The following is a 25489-nucleotide window of genomic DNA, read 5'->3' as shown; positions in this document are numbered from 1 at the left end:
GTATGTTGGCTGAGGAACTGTAATAATAATTGTCAATTACAGTCCTGACGCCAGAGGGTTCACATCAAGCAAAATAAGATGATTGTCAATACTTTTATACTGTAAAATACACGAACAAAGAAACACTGCATGGCAAAACAGTGTGAAACAGTTCATTTAAATATACACTATAACCTGTTTACTGTGAACCACCTCAAGGCAATTGTATTATCATGGTTTCCAGCAACTCGATTTGCTCAGGAGACAGTGTTTACATGATTTGTTTGATGCTAAGTAGACGAGAAAAACATCTTTTAAGCACCACAAGGAAAACGGAGAGGCTGTGTGTCGATGTTTTGTTATGATGATGAATTTACAGAAGCCTGTAACACAAGCTTTGTCACTCGTAACATGAAAGACACTTTCCTGTCGCCCTGAGAATGTGTTTTCCTTCAACTTCTTGTGTATTCCAGTGGTAGCCATGCAGTTTTTCTAAAGAAATATATGCCACTATATGCAGAAAAAGATTGATCTCAGGGTCAGACAAGTTACTTACACTTATTTCAATTATGGGTTTAGTTCACCGAACAAAATCGAGTTTACATGTTTCACTAACAAATGCAATAATTTGATTCCTACTATGAGTATTCTTAAATCTAGCTATTGTGAAGTTACCATGGAAACTCGGTCAGCATACTGTACATTAGTTTTGTGGGATATCTTTTAGCAACTAGGGATGCGCAGGATACACGTTTTAGCTCTCACTAGTTGGTGCTCAAATTAGTTTGTTAAACAAATTATGATGTGTTGATGTGCAAGTTGGCCCTTGATGCCGGGGAAATGTTGTGCTCAAGCTGTAACCAACCATCCACTACAAGCTAGGGCTGTAAAAGACCACCTGCCACCTCAGCTGGGGGCGTCTCTCTTCGCTCTACTACACAAATGTAAAAAAAAAAGCAGCACAGTGATCAGATAGCATCTCGTAGGAGCAGCTTATAGAGATAAAGCTGCATGTAGGCTGTGTCAGGTAAATTAGTATATCAAGTGGAGCAATGAGCAGCAACATTTCACACAAGCATGCAGGTTTTTGATTTACAAGGAGGACCAAACGCTGGTAGTGCTAGCACGGCTAATTTTAGCTACACTTGACAAACCAGTTTAACAATGTTTACCAGCAGATGCTGTAATCCCACTCGGTGTGGACAATTACATGGTTCACCATTACTATACAAGAAATGCTACTTCCTAAATGTAATAAACTGTGCTACATCATTTAATGCAAGTCTTTTTTGTAATTTTAGAACTGGCTATCTGACTATACATTACACCAACTACTGTAGGATATTAGTTATTAGTGTGTTTTCTTGTCTCTTCCTTGGGTTAGGCATTTAAGGTTTCCAAATGTTTAACATTACACTAGCAAGCAACAAAAACAATGGATGTCATATAGTAATCTTCTTTTACAGAAAGAAAGAACCTCCCTGTCCTATCTGCTGAAAACCAAAGATTATTCCTGGAGTATAGTTGTTCATCTTATTAACTATTAACAGTGTAATATAATGCACAGCAGAAATGGCAGTGGAATACACAGTGTTGCCCTTTGAATCTGTTTGAACTTGTATGGTAATTATGACCTGAGCTACAGCCCATGCCAACTGATTAAATAAACACATGGAGTAGGAGTTTTAATTTCTGCTGTATTTCATTACTTTACAAGTTTACCCTCCAATATAAAGTTAACCCTGCTCTCACTGGATTTTTTCACCTATAATCTACCTTTAACCTTTCTGAATTCTCAACATCATATGCAACAGCATAAAGTTTTAGGATGCGACTCTTGACTTACAGTGCATGCTGAGATTGAATGGAGTAGTTTTTAACGTGTGTGTTTATACAGCCGTGTAGTACTAAAGCTAGGAACTCACAATGTCTTGTTAATGGAACTTGCTCTATGAAAGACCACCAATTTACAGCTGAGGTTCTCTTTTGTGCAAAATCAATGTGTGTGGTAAAAGAGGAGGAAAGAGATGTATAAGGGTTCTGCTTTTTTTTCGTAATTAGCCTAAATAAACATCGCCACACAAATGTTCTTGTTCCACATGCAGCTGAATCAGATGAGACAGCTGTCAGAAAGCATCCATATCCATTCTGAGTTAACTCTAATTGGGGAACTACTCTCCTCCTCTGGCCCAATTTGACAGATACTGCTCAATCACCCTACCAGCCCTGAACACGGCTGCAGCCCGGCAATAGATGGGCTGCAATAACGGAGCGCTGTTACACAATGACACCCCACATTGCACACATTCCACAACACTTATTTGCATGAAATAGTGCACGTTTCTGCTTGTTTGAAATCATTTGTGCATTCATCTCAAATGCATACATATGTAGCCTACGTTTGTTTTTTTATCACTTCAGTTTTTACATTCGCAGCAGGTACAGGAAAATAAAATTGGAGATGTAACATATATCAATAAAAGAGAAAGACATGCAGTCCATAAGAGATGCAATTACCAGCTATGCAAATATACAAAGAAGGAGCGAGGGAGAGACACACAAACAAAAACAGTTGCACAGCAGCGACAACACACACCTACATTATTTCGTACACACTGAATTAATCAGCTCTAAGACAAATAGCTGAATAAATACTGTGGATAACCAGATCAATATTGTACACTCAATTCATCTGAGTTCACAGAGATGTCAAATTCTGCATAGTTCCACATCGCACTGATTAAACTGGCACCACATTAATTCAGTAAATCAATAAAACCAATCTTTCAAATAAATCAAGTCGCATGGATGGCTAAAGCCAATTGGAGGGCAAGAACACATTAAAACTCCCTTGCTCCAACTGCATATCTATGTCAAGCAGGCGGCACACTGATTTGCTGCGTGTATTCCACAATTTGTGGACTGAAACCGATTAATCCATGAAACAATAACCAGGGTGCCAAGAAGGCACATGGTAATTCTATAATGATCAAAGACTCAATTAAATCTGTTTCCATTCTGTTCCCTAAATGCCTCATGTCTGTGGCTGCACAGCAAATGTGTCTGTGTGTTTGTGTGTCTCTGTTAGCCAGTTTATGCCCTGTGTGTGAATGTGTGTGCACGTCCATTTTTGTCTTGGTGTTGAGAGATGACCAGAGGTTAAGCTGTGGTCTGGTGAGTGTCTTTTGTGGTCGAATGACGTATGCGTGTGGTGAGTTCTTGCATTCCCATAGCACCAGAGGAAGGGGACAAAATGGGTGCGATAGTGAGTAATAGTGACGGTCATTGGATAATGAGCATATTCATATATCCTGACAGACTTGCTATTTGATGACATATTTAGCTTTCAACCTCAAGCTTCCTCGGTGCTCAACACTGAGATCTTATCATGAAAGATGGCCTTTTCCTTGACCCTGATTCAGAGAAAGTAAAACATACAGTTTCGAAAGAAATGTTCAACAGCAGTGTCGTTTTTAGAAACAAAACTAATACGTTTACCTGCGAAGACTTGCTGAGCTTGCCTGGTCATTTTTAGCAGCATCTTACTCCATACACACCTGGTGGCTTGTTCTTGATCATTTGCAGCATTTATACAGTAGTCATGGAGGAAGGACATGTTCGTTCACATTAGTTTCATGTGTTTCTTGTCTTAACTTCATGGAAGTTCAGACAAGAACTAATAACACCAGGACTGCAGATAAGTCACTGTCATTATTTCATTGTCGAGCCAGAAACTACCTTATGTGTCAATATATGATAAAAAAACATCAATTTGGATTCCAATCTTGTAATACAAGAAGAAAATAATCTTAATCATCTGCTATTAAGAAGAGCCTTGGCCAGTTTTCTATCTCTACAGCTCGAAGATAGATCTAAGACAGATAACAGCCGGTATATACATTTTTTTTATTTTTTATCACTAATATCGACATCAGTATCAGCCCTAAAAATCCCATAGTGTTCAGGCTCCACTTTTAAGTTTCCACTGCTCCATGTGTCTCCAGAAGTCGCTAGCAATGCCAGTTTAAAAGAAAACCGTTATAGCCTGTTGAATCCTCAAATTTTTTAACATCTCGTCATTCATGCAAAACAAGAGGTCAAAGATGCCCTTTAAATTGCATGTCAAAATGTATTTGATATCAAAATTAACCTGAAGGTCAGAGAGAGTTTGACAGTGATATTATAAAGCATGTGGAGAAAAATAGCTAAATGATGAGGTATTTAATGTGCCTTTGGCGACCAAATTATACAGCAGGTCTCTGTAGTAAAAAAAAAATAAAAAATACAATTACAGTAGCTGACCATTTGAATGCTTTAAATGTTTAAAAATATATATTTTAGTTATTTTAAATGACAATGAAAAGGTGCTGGTGTCCATTAACGCAGCTTCTTTTCTGCAGCTTCCATTTTCTATACAAAACCAATGCAGTTCAGTGTTCAGCATCAGTACTCACAGTTTAAAGTAGTTCAACTTTTGGAGTATCCCCGCGACCTTCAACGTCACTTCTCCAACCATTCAGAATCAAGAAGGGGCGACTTCCGATACCAGTTTGTCAACAACAGTGGCTAAGGGTAAACTAATCTGACTCCTTTTTTCGAGCGTGAAGTTTCGGGCTCGAGAGCTGCGACTCATGCAAGGACAGGATTCTTTTCATGTTGTGTTGGTGATATCAGACATACAGAACAGTTGAAAACAGCGTTAACCGTCAGCACCGAGGGAAGTGCTTGAGAGTCTGGCTAACAACAGTAAGTGCCGATGAGAAGTCCTCTGAAACCAATGCTGTGTTTGCTGTTAACACAAATGAATGGAATACAGCTCCTTCAGCTGGTTTGACCACAGGAGAAATGTTAAAGGTTCTTCTGCGTTGTCTACAAATGAAATGTACATAGCTAAATTGATCCTTATATTTTAACCTCTACCATATACATTATATCTTAGCCTTTCACCTTCTTTCTTTCCTCATGATTACAACAAAGCAAAGAAACAAATGGGGCAATGTTTGTTTGTAGAAGAAACTTCCGACAGAGACAACAATGGAACAAACGACAAATTTTGCATTTTCAGCCTACAGCTCCAGCTTGATTTCCCCGATGAAATCATGGGGAGATGAACCAGTGTTTGCCCGATCACAAACTTACGAGTATAAAAGGTACAGTCTTGCAGTATTCAGACTTTTTGTGCACACATATTTATTCGGCACAATATGGCCTGAACCAGAGACTCACATTATAATACTGCTGTTGCTGTGGGTTTATTAAATAACAGCTGCAAAGGTTAATGCACTAGCACGTTCATTCACTTTGCTGCACGGTGTCAGAGAGGTGAAACTATGATACCACAAGTGTGCTGAGTATTTTCCTGCGGTTTGTGTCCATATGTGCAGAGGAGCAGAGGGCAGCAGGATTGGAGAGGAGCGGCACGGGGCAGTCTCAGGTGAGACATGCATAGTCCCAACATAATTATAATCCTTAATTAATCCACTCCGGATGCTCCCAGTACCCTCCTCCCCCCTTCTCTCTTTCTCTCTATTCATTGCTCTAGGTGTTTATGGACTTTTTCCATCATGTTGCACCTCCCACCTCTCTGTCTCATCTGGCATCTGCCTACTGTACAATAATGCTCTAGGTGTTGTTGCAGCTGTTTATGAATATATGTGCCCTTTCAAACCTCTGTCAAGGAGCTTCATCACTCCACCACCACCACTATCTTTTCTCTACCTGCTTCGCTCCAATTCCAATTTTGGCAGGCGGACAAACAAACAGCTTCTTTTGGTCCCATGTTGTTTCTTGGTTTTTCCTCTTTTCACTGTTCAAGGTACGGACACGCGCATATACGCAGAGAAGCACACACACACACACACACACACACACACAAACACGCTCACCACAGTCCAACACCATATTCTCCGGGGGGAGTTGTGCTGACACAAATATGAACCTGCCCGAGCCATCCTCTGCGGAGCGCCTCGTCTGAGTCTCAGATGAACATCACTGCTTGTAAGGGCCAGACAGCCTGACGCATTCATGAGCATATAGAGACTGAATTAACAAGCACACGCAAACAGAGTTCCTGTTTGTGTACACGTCCCTCCTAATTCTGTCACCCAAGCTCACGCGTCGAAAGCACAACCAATCTTCAACAACTCCCATGTTACTCACTAAGTGTAAGTGGCTGGTTAGAATTCAACAGTGTAAACAAAGGTGTAATGAAGGATCATTGGAGTCCTGCAGCGCCACATGAAGCCTCTGTACATGAAACTAAGCTGAAGGTAATGAGGACAAAGATGTCCATATTGACGGTAGCACAGTGAGACTGCCAGGTGTGAGAAGGAGCAGTGACTCCTCCTGCCATTACCACTCAGCGTCCCGCTTCACCCTCTCTGGCCGAGCCAATTAGAGGACCTCATCCGCCACTCTGGCCTGCGCCCCACGTCAAGCCATCAGAAAAAACATAAGGATTGACCGGACAAGCTATTGAGTCAATTGATCCCTGCTTCCTTGCATCTGTGTGCAGCTCCTTTTTCAGATGAACAGATTGGTCAGGGGAAGCTTCTGCAAGTATCGGAGGATAAGGGTTTAACTAAGCGGGCTAGATGATCCCCACTCTGTGTGTCTTTATGTGCAAGATCTTTTTTTTCTACCTTTCTGCTAATTTAGCACCTGATTTATGTCAAAGTAAATCATAATAAAGAGGAAACAAAGATGTTCTTGTTTGAACATGCGTTTGTGTTTGCTTCCCGAATCGCTGATTGTATGCGAGTGCGCTCCGCTGTAGGTACACAGGGACCAGAATTGATTGCAGAGTGTTAAGAGTGTCATTGCCATTAAACACCCCTTGACATAAGCTGCCACGACTGATTTCCTAAAATGTCAGAAAACCAACAGGTTAGGTTTATATGGATTTATGATCATTATTCTCAAGTGCATTCAAAAGTGTGTCCTGGCACACGGCTTTGAAACCCCATTAAACACACATTTAGAAATGAAAACTGACAAAAACAGTGTGAGCTGATAACTGGTATTTGAAGTTGCTATTAACAACATGAATAGGAAAATCAGGCAGGCTTAAAAGGGCATTCAAACCTAACTATTACAAACACTGGTTGAAATTTGGTTCTCATAACTGCAGTGACGCACTTATGAAACCCCAATTCAAAGCCTCCTTCCCTCTGACAATTATCTCTGTAAATCCAAATGAATTGCTGGTGAGGCTGATTGGTCACATTGATTGAGCACAGAGTCTTTTCACTGCTGTACACCAAGTCGTCTCTCAGTCGATTGACACACCCCAAATACACCAGGCACTCAATCCAATGTGTTGCTACATGGGCCCATCCAGCTAATTTAACACCCACTCCATTTATGAAAAAGAGTCCTCATCGATTTCTTCTGTCCATGTGCTCTTGTTGCTCCTGTTCATTTTCGCCATCCCGGCGCCTACACAGGCTCAAGGCTGGCAGCAACTGAATTGAATTAGTATGTGGTGAGGTTTCTATAAGATTGGCTTCTCGAAGCCCTCACCTTCAGCCTCTCTCCAGATGTAGGAGACCACAGAGCCTGCAGTTACACACTGCTGCGTTCACAGGGAAGTCTGCAACGCACAAGCCTCTGGATTCACGACGGACACACGCTGCCCATCACTTTCACACCTCAGCAACACAGCAAAGACAACTCCTGCTTGTTGTCCATCCCCCCCTCCTCTGTACCTTTTCCATTTTCTTTTCCCTCTCGTGTACTTTCCTGGTTTCTCTCTTTCTAATCAGTTATTTCATGTTCATGCTCCAAAAATGTAATCTAGCATTAAGTGGAAAACAGTCAACACATTATGAATAGCCTTAGAAAAATATAATAGAGTTTCCTGATTGCAATAATTAGTCCAACAACAGCAGTTTAAAACCATTTCCAGTGTGTATTTTCAGCAGCGGTAAAACGGGGAACCACAATAACTGTTATTATAATCGTAATGGCTTTCCTGTCAGGACAAGTCTTATCAGTGTGTTGACAACCACAGAGCTGCTGCTATCAGGTGAACAGAGCTGCATATGAAGGGAAGCATTGAGGAAAAGCTACCTGACACTACATGATAAACAGTTTCCAAGTCAATCCATCCAAAGACTTTCCTTCAGAGACAAAGCATCGCAAAAAATATCCTTTGTCTATTCACAAGCCGTGCAATTATTCACAAAAGCACGTAAAAAAACACCAAGTGAGGCACTGACATGTCCATCCTACCTCCATCATAATGGCATGAATAGGTTGAACTTATTTGATCATTAAATGTCAGAAAATATGCAACGGTTTGGCGAATCCTGTTACACAATGTTCGCCGTAAAGTCGGAAGTGATGGCACCATTTAGCCACATCTCTTCGAGTGTGCTGTTAAACATGGTTTAAAAAAAAACAAAAAACCCCGTCAGACATTGAAAAAAAAAGATGCATCTCATTCATGAGTTGTATGATTGGATCATAATTCCAAATAATCTTCAGAATTAAAGAAATCAATACGATCGTGATTATTCAAGGTTTCTGTATATCTGACCATGAGAAGCCTGGGACCTGCAGACTCCTTTGTCAGCCGTGTTGTAGCTTGAATCGTATTTCATATCTGGCAACCTTTCATCTTCAAAAGGCAACGATGAGATAACATTTCTTATCGGACAAATCTTCAGCGTGAGCGCTGAAATCGTCATCACTGTGGCACAAAAGATCCTCCAACCGTTCCCTCCAGGAGGTGAGCAGGTTTGCAGCAGCAGGAGTACAGACTGTGTTAGGTGTGTGTGTGTGTGTGTGTGTGTGTGTGTGTGTGTGTGTGTGTGTGTGTGTGTGTTCTGGATAATCGCAACAAATGGGGATAAAAGTAATTTGAAATTCCAATTAGTTTATTTAAGGAGCCGAGATGCCGTATCTATGATCTCACATGATAAAAGACAAACCGCATCCTTCGACGAATTGTTAAAGTGTTCCTAAAAGAAAAACAAAAATGCAACATAACTGAAAAGACAAGGTGGATGGTTACACATTCTTTTATTAAAGATGCCTAGAATAACACCAGAGCATGTTTTTTCCTGATATAGACGGTGGAAACAACGCTGTGTGCTTTGCTTAAGAATTTTTAAAAATCCTCTTAACTTACAGATGGCTCTAAAATGTGTACAAACTTCTGTCCAGTTTTTGGGAAAATGTTCAATATTATTTTTTGAACACGTTTTTCTTTTTCTTTTTTCAAATAGCGATGAGTAAACGTTGCAGCCGCAGTTTAGAAAAGGGAACCAAAGAAAACCCACAGTAATGAAGAAAGACATTGTATAAACTGTAGGTTTTTTTCCTCTCTCTGACATTTCAATGAATTTATTTGGTACCCCATTGTCAACTGTAGAACAATGTGCAGCTGCGAAAAGTCACGCACATCTTCATATCACACCATATGAACTTACAAGAGATGTTAATGTCCATCACAGCATAGTAAAAGATCTCCACCAAGAGTCATCGCGCTAAATCAACATTTCTTAACTTAACACATGCCATACAAAACATGTCCATCGTGAATGTACAGCCATGTTGGGAAAAATGTACCACTATAAAAATGTTCTCACCACAACAAGAGCATTCAGCATCTGTTGTTATCCAGTGAATGCTATTCTCAGATTATTCTTTGAACTCACAAAGATGCTTCTAGCAGTCCTGGGGGTGTAAAACCTCATAGGTCATTTTCTGAAATTCATATCAGTTCTGTATCTTCCTGCTTTTTTTCTATTAACATATTCATTAAATCAAAGAGCTACAGGGGGTACATACATATTTCACAATGTTGAGGAGAGTAAAAATGGAGAGGAACATAAAGTAGGCTTTACACTATTGGGAGAACGAACTGTTATAGTTATTCATTAAATGATTGTGTATGTGTGTGCGTGTGTGTGTGTGTGTGTGTGTGTGTGTGTGTGTGTGTGTGCGCGCGCGCACAAACAGAAAGTGTGTCTGTGCATATGTGATGGATGCAAGCAAGTATGCACAGTGATAAACTAGAATAGTTTAGTAATTCTGTGCAAGGAGTGACAGGCAGGATCCGTATGTGGCATCTCCTTTCTAACTCCCTTCAACAAAATAACAAGGAGCTTGAATCCTGACCACGGTATTTAGAGCCTCCTGAAACGCTTCACTCGCAATGAAATAAATCTAATTATGATTAGTGACTTATTAAAAGTCTGACGATCATTAATGCCATGCTAATGTATGACTATTATTCACCCACTGAAAGGCGAGAATAATTTTTCTGATGGTGATGTGACACACAGACAAGGGGGAAATAAATCCTTCTGTCTTCCCAGGGAGAGTGTTTGGCAGTAAACCAATTCCAAGTCTGGCTTCTTGAATGCCCAGATAACGCAATCAGACAGTTGCAATATTGCTGTTTTACCACCTGAAGAATTTGAATTTCATTCAGCCCCTTCAGAATAGTAGACATGCCAATTTTTTTCCCCAAGAACCGGCAGGACAAACACAATGCACTCCGGTGAAATGAGGATAAGGCTTACCAACAGAAAATAACTGGTTTTTGGGGGTCTTTCTCATCCGCTTTCTCAGGTTCAATTTTATCAGAATAATAACACACAATGGCAGAAGGTTTAATTTCTTCCATCACTAGTACAATGTAGGCTGTTGAGGCCTTTTTATTAGATGTTTCATTATTAAATTGGGAATTAGTTCAGCATAGTAACATTATGAGGGCTCCCTCACTTTTCATCTTATGAGCCCCTCAACATTACAGGATCACATTTGACAAAATTTGGATAAAAGGGAGGATTTCTCCTGCTGTTATTGTATTCTTTACTGAGGTTATACATTTATTATTGAGTACATGACGCAATGCTATATACTATGATTCATATTTGTGATCAGTTACATCAGAGTGACATTAATCAATGTTTATTTTGCTGGAGACTCCATGGAACATTTCTCAAGGACTCATGGGGGCAGCTGGCCTATAGACAATGATTTGAGAAGGGACAGGATTAATGGTGGAGTCTGGAGCGAGGGGGATTGGGTAAAGTAGTTCACATTGAGGGCGAATACTTTAGTCCGATGCATTAATTCTTCCAATATTAAAAGAGGGACTTTATTTCTTTCTCTCTTTGACTTAAAACAGAGGAAGCGCCATGAGAAATGTTAAATCCAGCATCCCTGGACATCTTGATTCCTCTGTCCCTTTTTACTGCTTAGGAAGATGTTTAACCATTTGCTCCTGAAATAATTAGTTCATTACTGACTGTTTACCATTTAACAGCCTTACAATTACTGCTTGGATTTTCTCAGTGCGATCCCTTTCTTGGACAAGCAAATATTCAGTTTCCCTGCTCCCAGATTGTACCTAATAATAAAAACTGCCTAAATCTATTAGTGTGCAGGCCATGTTACGCAGGCCCACAGACAGGAGTCTTATTCTCAGATCCCATTCATTTTGAGCATCCAGTACGCATTTCAAACATGAAGAGACTGCGTAAACAGCAAGAGTCAAGAGTCTGTTAAAGGCATGACATGTCAATAAATAAATCGGTTTACATGCCTGAGCACCTCACGCAGCCTGATCCTGAGAGCCTGGTTGGTGCACTTTACATAACATTAAAGTCGCACTGGTATCACATAATTTAAGGACATATTTAAAACGAGAACTGCGAGTCGTTCCTACCTTAAATCCTCCAATCTCGTGTTCCTTTTCCCCCCCTCAGTGTGCCTCGGTCATTCTCGATTCCCTCCTCACTTGCCTCCTTCTTCCCTCCTCTGGTAAGCACTCGTTTTCTCCTCTCTGGTCCCGTCTTCGTGCGGATGCATAAGAATTAAAAATTAATAGCGTGCTACCTTAAAGACAAACCGCCGTGAAACGAGAGAGGGGAAAAAAATCCACCCGACTGAAAATGTGATACAGGCAGTGGGATGAATATCCTCACGGGCAGAGCAGATTCTCACGGAAATGCGCCCGTGCGGGCATCAAAATAAACAACAGTGACGAAATCATTGTCCTGCTCGAAAACAAGAATAAAATTCGAGTTAGTTCAGCGGGAAGCGCAGATGGAGATGTTAAACTGCGGCGGAATATTAAAAATATTGAAGTTGCAGTCGCGTTCTCCGTCCGTCGCTGCTTAGATGGCGAGCATTACAGCAAATGTGCCGCCGTCGCAAAACGTCTGCGTAACAGAAATCGACTCTTGGATGTCTCGTGCAAATGTTCACAGCACGCTTTTCTTCTCGCTCGGTCGACTCTTCACCTTCGTGTAGACTGAAACAAATAAAAGCTCTACGGTCTGAAATCATCCGCTGGAATTAGAACAGCCTACAGAGGCCATCTGCGGTAATCTTGTGCGTCCTGACGCACCGAGCGGATCACCCGTTTCTAGTTTCCCTCTTCGTCGGCAGGCAGCGCACACTCTCATCAGGACCATTCACACGGTGTGTTCGACCACTGCAGCTTTGCATCAGGCTTTTTACAACCCAGCGCATTCATCATTGCCTTTCACGTACAGTTTGGTAGCCTAAAGACAGAGTCAAGACAGTTTTTATAACCAACCCTGACTGAAGGCAGGAAAAAATGTGCCACATCTGCCCGCCCACTAGTTATTGTACTCCTTCCTCTGAACAGGACTAGCACCTAGGGAGATCTTACTTTATTTACTTACGTGTCTTCCAAAAGTTAGATTTAGGAACCATTAAGGGTTTTTTTCATTTGAAATATAAAATTACACATTTTAAAGGCCCTGAACGTATTTACACATACAACTTGAAACTTAACCATGATGTTACTTCAACTGGACAATCTGTCTGTAAACAGTCAGCATTTTTTCTCGGTCACCCATGTGTGCAACACTGAAACAATAGATGATAGTCGTCATTGAGCCTAATGTGCAACACTACCTCTGTTCAACACTGCACATGTTTGTAGTTATATATTCAATTCTCTGTACTTGTATACATCGTATTATGTCTTCAGATATTCTGATGAGATTATTTTGATTAAATTCACTGGTTAAATTTCCAGAAGCTGCATGAGGAAAAAGACTGATTTCCCGATGAGGTGAACTGACTGCACTGTTATTTCTCCACTTACTGTGACACACACAACTCTTAAGTCTTAAGAGCTGTTTCAACTAAAAGAAACGTGTGTAAAAGAGTACTTGCTTATACAGCACAAGTAGATGGCCTATAAAAATAAAGCTTTTGTTACTTAAAATCACGCAATCATGAATCAGAAGTTCAGGGCTCTTCGGGTTGGAGTAAGAAAGAAAAAATAAATTTCTAAAAAAATAAATTAAATAAAAAAAGTACAAGGAATAACCCTTAAACGAAAACATGAGTCAACAACAGTGTGCATCATATACAGCATATTGTAAAAAGATAGACAGCCATGTGATAAACACAATATGAGAATGTAAATGTGTGTTGCAAGTCTGTATATTTATTATTATTTAATATATCTATTTAATAAAACCTAACCGGAAAGTCCACAATGGTGACACTAGACTAAAGTGGTTCACTGATCATTTATTAACAAACTCACATACACACATGCACACACACATGCTACAAACTGCACATCCTGCATTTCCACTGCATCATTTATGTTACACACTGTACCACACTGCTTCATATATGTCAGGTATATTGCTTCTCATTTACAGTACCATAAACATCACAGGACAGATAATAGGGCAGCACCATGAACCAGAGCTATGGTCAAATGTAATGGAGCACACACGCACAAACTATATTTGGGACAAAAAACTCATATGGGCCGATATATTTCTTAGCTCGATGGAATTTGTTGTGATAGATACTCTAGGTATATAATTACACATTTAATATGTTGATCCCTCAATTGCAGCTATATCAAACACTTAGAATTTCCCTCGGGATCAATAAAGTATCTATCTATCTATCTATCTATCTATCTAGAAAAGATATAAGGTATAATAAAGACAAGGTGGTCTCTGAACTAGACAGTAAGTATGTGCATGCATCACCACCTGACACTCTGGAGAGTGATGCTTGTTGTAATCCATATAGGCTGGTGAAAGAGGAGGGAACAATAAAACCCAAATTAAATGCAATTTCATTGGTGAATAAATCTAGTACTTTTGGAGCATATCTCCAATAAAAATATGCCAATGCCGATAGTCAGTGGATAAGACAATACCAGTCGATAATATGGGCTCTAATATGCACTAACAAATTGCTCTAAATTAACATTTAACCAAATGCATCTTTCTCTTTTTAAGCAACACTTTTAAAAAAGACTGGATTACACAACTTTGTCATTGAAACAAAAAGTTGCATTAGTTACCAAGACAACAAAACAAACAAAACAAAAAAAGAGCGCACTGAGGACTTGAGCTGCTGCAGCCTTCCGTGGCCTCGAAACAGTTCCTCATGATAGCTCATGTCAGCTAACATTAGCTAACTTAGAGAAGATGCAGTTATGTAAGCAACATTAGTGCTTCAGTCCAATGACTTTAAGACTTTTGTGTGCGCTGTCATTGTTTCACAATGTTCATAGACATTATCATAAAATTTAGATATGAAGCTAATCCAGTATACCTACACATAAAGATGTGACCTACTTGTGGTCCTTTTTACAGTGATTTTCACTTGTTGATAATGTTGCTGCTGTTTCGCTGACAGTGTCACTTTAAAGCAGATTTAAAGGAATGCTTTTTGTCTGTCTGACAAACTGAATGTTTTGGATGGGATTTATTCTTCGCGATTACTTTTAAATCAACATGTATTTTTATTCAAATGTTAACAAATCTGCTTACATTATATCTTTTTTTAATCTAAGTTTTTTTTTTTGTTTGTTTTGTTTTAGCTAAGCCAGGCTAAAACGTAATATCTATAATAAATCTTGGACTTTTCTGAGGCAGTCTTGGGTCTCCTGGTGCGCACGGGGAAGGCAACACTGCCAGATGAAATTATTCTACTTCCATATCACATGCAATAATTGCACCAGTGCCCAGTGCATGTTGCAATTTCTCTCTCCCTTCTGAAAATGCCTTTGTCACTTTCTATTATGAAGGCTAATATTGGGCTCTACTGAATGGGCTCTACACGCCTTTTCCACTTATCCTTCTGTCACACAGCACCTACTCTGTTCTATGCTCTCAAATCCAGTCAATTGACCTTCAAGGGCCGCCTGACTCATCGTGCCAATATACAGCTAGCATAATGTAGTTTGTGTTTCATGGCAGTTGCACACATTCAGTTTTTTTTTTTTTTTTTAGATCAGATGTTATTTATGCAAAGTCACTGTGCTGAGTGTAACCACAAGAGATTGATCACCTACTGTACAGAATGGACCACCAAGAAAAGAATGTGGACGCAGTCACAGCATCAAGTCATGCTTTGTGTAGTCGGAGTAGATGTTCATCGTACGCCGGTATCTTAGCAACAACAGAAGTGACTACACATGATTAAGTGCTGATTGGCCCTCTATACAAGCAGTGGTCCCTTGTTACAAATACTGCAGCTCTCCCTGCTTGATCACTTTACTCATGAATAGCATCATATTAGAAAGTCAAATGTGGTGAACAGGAATATAAACACGTCTATATAAAGCTTTACAGATATGTTGTGGGAAGTCAAAGCTGGATGTTATTTTATTACAGTACAGTATACACTGGAGACGCAGGTAAAACATGTTGCTCTCATTTCATGCAGTAGTCTTAAAATAGACTACAAACACAATGAATGGTAAATCAGAAAACATAAATGTGCATACAAGCACATTTTACACGCATCATAACAAGCCGAACACGTCATTCAAATAGGTCAGAGTATAAGAACTAGTCCTGTCTTGCATGTTTTTATCTTCTGCCTTCGTTCCTTTACATCCAAAGTTGAGGACAATGAGGACACCTTATTTTATTCAGTAGTCTGTTTTTTTGTACAGTCTGAAGAGACCCACAAATAAATGGATGCACTTCAGTATCCTCCAGGAATGTACTTTTTTTTTTTTAGCTAAGTTACAGATCCAGCTTTATTCAAAAGAGACTTCAATATTTTAGATACCACATCATAATTACTTTCCTGCTTTCGCCCCAAATAAAATGATCCAGATAAGTGTTGATAAATGCGGTGGTTAAAATACACAGGGGATGGGAAAAATGAAAGGAAACACAAGATAAGAGGCTACCACAGTGAAGCTTTGTAGTGCTTTTTTATACGAGTGTGTGGGGACGTTCTAGCGCTGAATAAATTCATTCAGGCTCGACCATGACTGTGAAAATTTCAGTCATTGTTAATAATCATTCTTTTTGTTCACTTATGTTCCATGTTGCATTTATATTCTCAATAGGGTGATGTCTTGCATGATAAGATAGACTTTATCAACAAAGCATCAGTGGTCCTGTTTGCCTGAATATTTCCTGTTTTCTTCTAGAAAGGAGGAGAAAATGGACTCGTACAGCTGGCATATTTTAATTTGTTCTGGCTCATGTTTCATTAATGCCAATTTTTCAGAGCTCATGTTTATGCAGCACCATTATTTACACAACACCTTGCCCTATTTGCAAATATCTCCTGTTTTCACAGCTCTACCGCTTTGTGTTTTGTGCTGATTGACAAATTAGCTCCTTTACCACAAAACACAAAATTACAGTTTGTGTAACAAGCCAAGACAAGTTATGAAAAGGCTTTTTCCAATGAGGTGTACAAAATAATCTGTGCAACTGTGTTTTTTAAATGTTTATATTGATTTGTTATAGTGAATTGGTATAGAGAATTCAGGAAGTATATTGATCATATTAATGTTAATCATATATTAGCCATGTGTACCTATGACTACACAATGCATCGGATCAGTCCCAATCAATAGTTGATAAAAGTCTTTCATATTGGCATCAAAATCACGTGTTTCATTATGTTGAATCTTGTTAAGATATTTAAAAAAGACGTATTTTCAGGATTATGAATAAATCCATATCTTGCATATAATAATAGAATCAAAATATTGTCAGTATATCTGCAGAAGCACCATTGTTGGAGGAAGTCTTTGTAGTCCTGCATGCTCAGTATAGAGAGTGCAATGGAATAGAAGGCCTGTGGGTGGAGATATGAACAGAAACTGTATGGTATTTCCAGTAGTGAAAGGGGAAGAAACCAATGAAATGGGTTTAAAAGTCCAACAAAGGCAAACAGACACGAGTATTTGGAGCCAGCAAAGCGTTGGTGTAACACCTAAGCTTTTATATAGCAACCCTGTGACCACTGGAGCGCTCTTCCCATCATGCTCTTTCCATTGGATGGATGTTCACAGCAAACGCAGCATTTCAACATTTTCAGAGACCACATCCATAAAGACTTCGGCGCCGACCCCCCCCCCCCCCCCCGCGCGCTTTCTCTCTCTCTCCCTCTCAATATTGCTCTCTTTTTGTCTTTTTCTCTCGCTATGTCTCTGTGTCTCTCTCTTTCCCTTTTGCAATATCACAAAGTCCATTATCTGCTCTTAGTACTAATTGGTGTATTAACACCATGCTGTGGGTGACATAGAGAGAGGGAGAGAGAGAGACAGAGAGAGACAGAGAGAGGGGGAGAGAGAGAGAGAGAGAGAGAGAGATACTGGATGAATATGGATGAGGCAGAAGCAGGGCGGGAGTGAGGCTCTGGGGGAGGCAAGTACAGAGTGAATCTGCCAGAGTGAGAGAGAATGGGAGGCCAAGGTAAATCTTTTCAGCTACACAAGTGGTTAAGAGCTGCATTGCAAAATGACGAGTGAAAGGGAAAAAAGAAAACCATCCTGTAATGGCTTGTTTTTTTTTTTGTTTTTTTTTTTCAGTTGGCCTTCTCTGTATCCCTTTCTATCCTGCTCTCACCGTCACCACTTTCAACCCAATTATCCACTCTCCCTGGCGCCACTGGCAGCATATGGAAATGTAAATTGCAGGCGAGATGTGTTTTTTTTTTCTTCTCGAAACTGTGGAAGGTAAGCAGCTCTTGAGGATGGGGCGAGTAGGAGGAAGAAAAGGAAGAGATGACAAACAACTGAAACTGAGGGACTGCCTTTAGTCCCAATAGTTTGTCGGTATTGCTACTTTATCTGATACACAAATCCTCCCACGGATGAAAATGAAGTCGACTGAAGTTGATTTATGCTGCTACTTACTCTCATACTGTGAAGCCCAAATAAAGTTTGTATAGAAAGAAGAGACATTATGTCGCTAAATTAGCCGTTAAATCAAAATGACATGTTAAAAAAGCTCCACATATGGACTCTCCCTCCTTCTCACACATGCCCAGTGTGGAATTCACACATTTAATTATATGCAGAGACTCCAGCACAGTTGCACCACAGAGGTTCACTTCCTCAGAGCTCAAGAGGCTTTTCAGACCGGGGCCAGGATGTAAGCCCTCAGGCTGCTGAATAGCTTCTGCAGCTCAGGATGCAGAGATCAAAGGTGCTCATCTTCTCCCATGCATGTGACATTGAGACATGCACAGGCTGATTATTCAGATAAGCACATGTATCCTCGAGGGTGGAGGCAAAATGGAGGCGAATGTTTTGTTCATTATCATTAAGATCAGGCTTTTCCTCTGTTCACCTCTATTCTCTCCACATGCTCATATTCCGCCCCCGCAGTGCTGATGAAGCCAACTTCTCAAATCCGCAATTTGCTCAATTATTTTCAATTATCCCGCCATCGCTGCCTCTATCATTCCCCTTAGTTCAATTGTGAACAGAAATCACTTGTTGATTGACAGCAAAGGCCAATTAGAGGCGGGATGAAAACTCAAACCCCCACGGTAATTACTGCTGATTGGTGTCACACAGACATTTTAAAGGCCCTACCCACAGAACTGAAACCCTCTCACTGATAAACGTCCTCATCACCATGCTGCCGCTCTCCCCAAAACATTCTGCACATTTAAAGTCGACCCCTTCGCGGGCAGTTTAAAGTTTGCAGAATTACATAATGGTATGCTTTTAGATTAGATTTACTCGCCAGAAACTGTGTACTGAGAGGGATTTCAAAGGAAGCTTTGTGATCGTATGAATCTACGAAGAGGTACTGTTTCTGTTTGCCTTTAGCGCATTAACTTCAAGGTAAGGCTGTCTCAAGGTTTTAGAAGTCCTCTTCGGCATGCGGCTCAGAAATCAATGGTGAACTGTTTTTGAGCGCACAGAGAGACACACAAACTCAATCTACCTTCAGCAGTTATGCTGTCTGGCTGCTCTCCACATTATTTTTGTTGTTTATTGGAAGGTAGTTCAGAAAGAGCAGAAAATCAGCTTCTTCATATATTTTCACTTTGTCACGCATCTGGAAGTTCGGGGTTTGGTAACTGGGGTTTTACAGGTTTTAGACACAGTAGTTCAATTATTTCTTTAGTTTGTAGTCAATAATGAAATGCGAATATTTGACCCTGCTGCCTGCTTTTGTTTGTATCCGTGTTGCAAAAGCGTAATGGTCTACTGAGTTATTGATTGTTCTTTGAATAGAGCAGACAAACACGCAGAACACAGCTAACAGATCCGTGATTGCAGCCACTGTGACGGTGTCATTTCCTGTAAAGGAAAAATAAAGTCAATCTATTTTTCTTATGCAGGCGGGATAAAAACACGCATGTTTGTATGAGTCTTTGCCTTTTTTGCGTCTATGTTGTGTTCATTGTTGACATTTAATGTGATGCCTTGATAATAAGAGAGTAGACTTCATTGACGTTAAATCCCTTGTATGTTTTTGACTAATGAAGCCGATTCTGTTTCTGATGCATTCATGAGGGTCAAGTTTCCAAACATAAGCACTGGTCGCACTTTAAATAATTTTCTTTTGGTAACTAAACTACTGTCATCCTTACACAAAACTGTGCTCTCAGTATCAACAATGCCGTGTATAGCTCTATTAGTGTCCCTTGTGCTGTTTAAAATAGGCAGTCTCTCCTTTTAGCAGCCGTTTTGTTAAGTTTCACCTGAGGTTAATTAAACGTCGGCAGTGTTGTATTCTATAATCATAATTAAAGGCAGGGGATTTGTAGACTTCAAGGCAAAATGATTCAGGCCAAGAAAAAACCTAAAGTTACCGATACTGTGATTAATTACTGATCACTGAAGACCTGGCATTTTACTTCAGTCACAGTGTACAGAATTTTAAATGGTAGAAACAACAAAAAAAAACACTTTGTTTCAATGCGCGTTTGCCATATTTAAAAAAAAAAACTCAAAATCTCTGACTTCTTCCAGTTTCCTGTTTTGCTTTCTTGCAAATGGTGTTAACAAATGAACACTGTATTCTTTTCACACATAAAGGGACTGTTTCAGAGGCCTCACCAACCTTAACCCATACATTGTGATGATCAGTAGAAGACAGCCATGGTTATTGTGCAAATCTAAAAACAAAGTGTTTCCATTGGAACAACAGAAGAACTTTGACTCATACAGTGTTTCAACTTTTGCATATAAGTAGCCTCACTTTATAGTCACAAGGTCAAAAAAAACTGAACAGCTTTGAGCAGCTGTAACTAACTAGACATTTCATTCTAAAAGGCAGTGAACTCAAGTCGAGATTTTTCACAGAAATCAACTGAAGGAGCAAAAAAAAAAAAAAAACTTCAAACCTGAACATCTTTTCTCTACACCACTCCTTAACAGTTCACACAGGCCGCAGACACTGACTTGAACCATTGTTTGTCTCCAAGAAGCCACCTATGCAAGCAGTGGTTACTCAACACTCCCCTAATGACATTAAGGGCCTAATGAGTTTTAATTGGGAGGAGATCTTAACTTGCAGTCCTAATTGCATCTGATTAAAGACAATATTAGTTTTACTGCTGGCAAATTGGTTGGGGAGGGTGGAGGTGGAGGTGTTTTTGGAGGGATCGATGGTGTCCTTGTGGAAATATCCTAAATGTCCTCCAAATGGTGATGAAGAGATGGAACCAAAGCATCAGAGCAGACAGCTGCGTGAAGAAACACTCGACATGCATTGATGCTGAGTTAAGAGGACCGGTTGAGAGAAGATGAAGTGAAGGTTAAGAACTTATCCAGAGCGACTCTTTGATGCCCTTCAACAGCTTATAAAGGCACTTTGTTATTGTGTGAATGGTATATGTACAGACTGAAAGTAGAGGAAACAAAGATGGGTCAGTCACACATACCTCAACTCATTACTGCTCTAGCTGCTTCCCAACTTTCACTTTCTACTACAGGTAGCTGAACTGTTATGGCCTCGTACGTCTGTATGTCGTTTTTGATAGTTTTGCCTTACGGTTTTTTTCACTCTGGAGCAGTGAAGTCTACCCTTAAACAGAATTTTTGGTGTAATTTGTGTGATCTTCGACAGAAAAATCAATATTTGAGCAGCTAACTCTCAGAGATGGGAAACAGGTTAGACCAGTTTTCTCAACTCTGCAGACATCTCTCTTAAAGAGCTCTGGCTGTTTAGTTAAGATTTATTGTCTAAATTAGCTTTTATTTTCTGTGGATCTAACTGGCCTCACTCTAAAAATACCATCATATCTCCTGTGCATTACATTATGCAGTGTATTTCACTCTGCAAAGTTGGCCTCTTCCGTTCTGAAATCCTGCAGGACTATTTGGTCTTTGATAGCATCCTCTTACCTCCTGAGGCAAAGTGCGTCTTCACAGAATAAGGTCTAAACAGCTCAGAATCATAACATCAATGAGTAAAAACACTATTCAGGGAAGGTGTTTTATGTTTTCAATGGGAGAGCAGACTGACTACATGTAGAATTTGCAGTGACATTATTAAATATTTCAGCAATTTGCATTTAAGTAATTGATTAAAAGTTGCGACTTCACCCTGAGTAATAATTCATAAACAGGCCCATTTGCATCCGCACACCAGATGAAAACACACTCATGTGCACGTTTGCACACTCCGATTACCCAAGTATGCAAGAAAAAAACAAAACACCTAGGATGCTTGTTTCCTTTGCCATGCCATGCATAAATACAAGCCTTGGATCAGCGGTGATTTAAAGCAAGACACAAGAGAGTTTAGTAAATTATGCGTGTATGAGGCTTCATTTCCGCCTCTTCTTAAGCACTTGCTTAATTGCCATTCTCACCTGAGCAATTGTATAATTTCCTTTATTTTTCTCCTCCTCTGCCCAGAATATGAGTCTATAATGAGCTGTGGGTGTCCCCCAAAGCTAAGCCTGGCGCCTTGAAATAGGTTTCACTAATTTACCAATTAGTCATAAGATACAATTAGTGTGCAAGTTCCCCAAGTCCATGAGTGCCCCCACCACTGGCCTCCCCACTTTGATTGTTCAATCTCTGCAGTGATCATCACTCCATTACTTGTTCATGCTCTCCGCCCGCTTTGTTCAGCCTCGCTGCAAAAGCAAGGTCCCACCTGCACTTTGGATATTACTCTAACCCCGCGTGCCTCTGAGGGAGTGGGAGTGTGTGAATGTGTCTACGTCCGCAGCTCTCGGTTTCTGTTTAAGTGCAGCTGGGACCGGTTTCACTGACCAGGAGGACGAGCATGGTGGAGGGGGAGAGGGAGGAGAACAGGGGGGGGGGGGGGGGGGACTCGAAAACTTATGAGAACTGAGACAAGTTACCAAGAAGCGAAGTAAAGGTTTGCTGGAGGTGCAAATCTAATTTGTGGTTGGAGAGTAACGTGTTGTGCGTCTCTTCTTGGTCTGCTCAGCCATTAAAACAAAACCTGAAGACAAATAGAAAAAAAAAAAAACAGAAGATATATCAACACTACTGTGCTTGCTGTTGGTTATTATTACACAGTGTATGAAGCTCTAGTTGAACAACGATCAATATGTGAGAGGTTGTTTTGTGTGAGAAGCGAGGCCGTTTTTATTTATTGCTTTTTGGGATTTTCCTACATGGGATTTCTTCAAATTGCAGTAAATTCCCTTCTGTTTGTCCAGAGTTGTGTGCAGACTTTTTACATGCAGGTAAAAGGGGGGAAAGGTGATGTGACTCTTATAAAAAGTAAAACATTCAAGAAATACTGATGATTGATCAAATAGTATAATCTATAAAACAAGACAACAATAAAAGTTGTGTACAATTCATGAGATAGATCTTTGGCCATCTTTGTTCAGTGAGACGTACAAATCATTATTTATTCAGGTTTATAAAAGTGAGAAACTTGACAAATAAAATGTATCCAAGCATGCAAATTCGATTTATTAACAAATCACAGAACTACCAAGCACAGATTTGTGTCGAGAAATGTGTTTCGCCCAACAATATGTGTCATTTATTGACCAGGTTTTAGCTTCAGCACCTTCTCAGCGAGCAGAGACGGAAGCAGGAGCTTGTGTGTCGATTGCAGTTGGCGTGAGTGGGGGTTGGGGGGGGAGACACTTAAAGAGTGTGATCACACCAAACATGTTTGGAGCAGTTTATCGAAACCGTGGAACAGTTTATGTTTCATTTCAGTGAGCTAGAACAATACCATTCGATCTCCTAATGACAGCAAATAACTGTGCTGAGACGGGAGGCAGGGCCACTGTGAGAGAGAAGGACACTATCTCTTTATGATATCAGTCGAAAATTGAAGGCTCTACAAACAACTCGTTCAACTCCTCTAACATGTAAGGCTGAGTGTGAGTGAAGCTCTCTGATAGACCTCTTCCAAAATGCTGGTACAGCCCTTAGTTTAAAGTAGTTATCTTTAAAATTGTACATGTGATTTAAATCTACTGCCAACATTTCATGATTTGATTTGATTTGATTCGAATTTCCCTCAGGGTCAATAAAGTATCTATCAATCTCACTATCTCTCTATATGAGCAGCTAAAAAGTAAGAAATCGAACTAAAGAGAAACTGTTGTATCAGTTTAACAGCACAGACAGACCAAAGTCATTGTAAAATAACTGCCACCATGATGTGATTTCATGCTGTCCATTGCAAAAGTAGTTTTCCACATGACAGCAGGTGAAAAAAAAAAAAAAAAACAGTTACCTTGCTGAGGAGTCGGAGGTGTGGAGTCTGTTGCCTGCAGCCTTTCATCTGACTGCTCACCAAGGCTGCTGCTTCGTGTTCCATTACACCCCTGAAAAATAGAAAAATGGTCAGCAGACACACATTTTCTGAAATGACTATTGTTTTGTTTTATAGGCCAATTTTGGATGAAAAATGACAGTGCCAAATACAACAGTCTGCAATAAAAACCTGCACCATGTTTCGACACGTTTAATGTGAAGCAGCAGTGGTATCGAAGATCATTTGGTGTGCTGTCACATTAACTCATTAAATCAGGTACAGGTGAGATTCCATTTAAGACATTGATGCAGGTTTAAGTTCTGAACGTGAATCCAGCATGTGACTTGTCCAACTCCATCGCCATCTTTGATTGCTATTGCCCAAGAACTATAAATATGCACGCACACACACACACACACACACACACACACACACACACACACACGCACAAAAACAACTAACTATATTTATAACTATGAGGTTTTCATATAAGCTTTTAGGTGAGGTTCAGCCACTGCTCATCGTGTCAAAACACATCGACCAAACCTCTCTTTTCCATGACAAACAATATGAGAGTTCTTCTTTTGTGTTGCAATTAAATGGCTCTCAAAGCTAAATGATACCGCTTTTTTTTTTTTTTTTTTTAGCTGTTTATTGTGCAGTATAATTGTGAAGAAAATCCAAAGTTCCCCATGGAGCCGCCTGTCTATAGTGCTCCAATCAGACGCTCCCAGCTGGGGAAGGATAGCATAGTTAACAGGACTTACAGACACGCTACCTGTCAATTCCAGTCAAGATCAACCCATTTAATGTAATTCTGTATGTGAAGCTTTCAGACAACAGGAGTCCTGGAGCCTTCTTTCCGAAACTTAAACATCCATCTCCATAGAAATGTGGGTGTTATCTTCACCTTGCAAAAAGATAGATAATGTATATTTGTACCTGGATGTATAACAGCAATAAAGACGTTGTTACCAAGGCACTGCTGTCTATCTACGCTGTTCAGAGCATATTTCTGAGCTGTGATGGCCCAGGAGGAAACTGATGGAGGAGGAGGAGGAAAGAAACTGATTTCCATGTTATCTGGATTATCCTGAAATAAACTCTGTGCTCCTAGCCCGAGTCTCTCTCCAGGTTTGAAAATGTGCCGTTATCTGTGAAAACCTAGAACCCAAGGGCTAATAATGTATAATTAAAGCAAATAATTTAGTCAATTAAGCTGCAAAGCAGTTTGAATGAAAGGAAAATGTTCCATCCCATCGGTGCATATCAAATATGCATCTACATTTATTTACTTGTCATTCGCTTCACAGTGTCTTTGACTATTCTTTCTCTCAGCTTCTCTCTCTCTCTCTCTCTCTCTCTCTCTCTCTCTCCTTTACTGTACCTTCCTCTCTCACTTACTTCCTCTCAGAGGTTCATTCCCTTCATGCTAATGGACAAACCCCCCCTTCTCATGTCTAGCTAATCAAAAATCAATTAAAAACACCTCGCCGCTGAGTCTCCAGAGCCGAGCCGAGGTTGAGGGTGGAACAGAAACGCTTCCCGCACTCTCT

General features: G+C 40.1%; 1 protein-coding gene across 5 annotated transcripts in view; it reads right to left on the bottom strand.

The window, feature by feature from the left end:
- Positions 1 to 25489, bottom strand: part of adgrl1a (adhesion G protein-coupled receptor L1a) — a 147059-nt gene that overhangs the window by 81298 nt on the left and 40272 nt on the right. For 2 of the 5 annotated variants that reach the window (XM_079365547.1, XM_079365549.1), the window contains exon 1: positions 11663 to 12537. The gene's annotated coding sequence lies outside the window, so the exon portion shown is untranslated. Of the gene's footprint in view, positions 1 to 11662; positions 12539 to 22545; positions 22650 to 23912; positions 24004 to 25489 lie in introns of those variants that run through there. The other 3 variants (XM_079365548.1, XM_079365552.1, XM_079365551.1) reach the window with 3 other exon arrangements.

This window comes from Symphodus melops (genome assembly GCF_947650265.1).
Source record: "Symphodus melops genome assembly, chromosome: 17".
Classification (NCBI taxonomy): domain Eukaryota; kingdom Metazoa; phylum Chordata; class Actinopteri; order Labriformes; family Labridae; genus Symphodus; species Symphodus melops.
The sequence above is the reverse complement of the archived record's forward strand: the minus strand, read 5'-3'. Positions and strand labels throughout refer to the sequence as shown.